We start from the raw sequence: 846 nt of genomic DNA on the forward strand, positions 1-846 counted from the left end.
TTGGCTTGTGGTTCTGCAAGTTGTACGGGAAGCATGGCAGCATCTGCTTCTGGTGAGGCCTCAGGGATCTTTCAATCATGGCAGAAGGCAAAAGAGGAGTGAGACGTCACACAAGGCTAGAGCAGGAGGAAGAGAGGGAGGGGAGAAGTGCTACACACTTCTAAACAACCAGATCTCATGACAACTAACTATTACAAGAACAACACCGAGGAGATGGTGCTAATCTACTTGTAAGAACCCCACCCCTTTGATCCAATCACCTCCCACCCAGCCCCACCTCCAACATTCGGGATTACAGGTGAACGAGATTTGAGTGGGGACACAGATCCAAACCATATCATTAACTATGTTCAAAATGCAGTGCAATCGATCACTAAAGCTTATTCCTGTGATCTAACTGGAACTTTGTAAAAATGATGGTTAGATTCCACGAAGTGGTAATGCCTGAACTGTATATAAGCTATTAGGCCTGAAGGCCCGATAGGGGAGTGTTAACCTGTTCTCCTTTCATGAAACACTGAAATTATAATTTTTGTACGTTAAAAAGATCAAATGTTGGCAGCTTCATAAGGTTTAACTACATAAAATCAGAGTATAATAGGAAATTTTATTAAACAGCTATGTGCTAGGTATTCTATTAGTTATATGTTTATTATATTAGACTTTTACAAAACGTTGCCGGGTTGATATTAGTATTATTCCCATTTACAGAGGAGAAAATGAAGTAGTTTGACAAAGTTGGCATGGCTATTAGCTTCTGGTTTAAACCTATGCCTCTTTTTTTTTTTTAAAGATGGTGAATTGGAGGGGTTGTTAGTATGCCACTTTCCAAGTGGGAGCACTTGG

General features: G+C 40.4%; 1 pseudogene; it reads right to left on the bottom strand.

The window, feature by feature from the left end:
- Positions 1–408: 408 nt before the first annotated feature.
- LOC115893382 lies at positions 409–518 on the bottom strand (annotated as a pseudogene).
- Positions 519–846: the final 328 nt, after the last annotated feature.

This window comes from Rhinopithecus roxellana, chromosome 14 (assembly GCF_007565055.1).
Source record: "Rhinopithecus roxellana isolate Shanxi Qingling chromosome 14, ASM756505v1, whole genome shotgun sequence".
Classification (NCBI taxonomy): Eukaryota; Metazoa; Chordata; class Mammalia; order Primates; family Cercopithecidae; genus Rhinopithecus; species Rhinopithecus roxellana.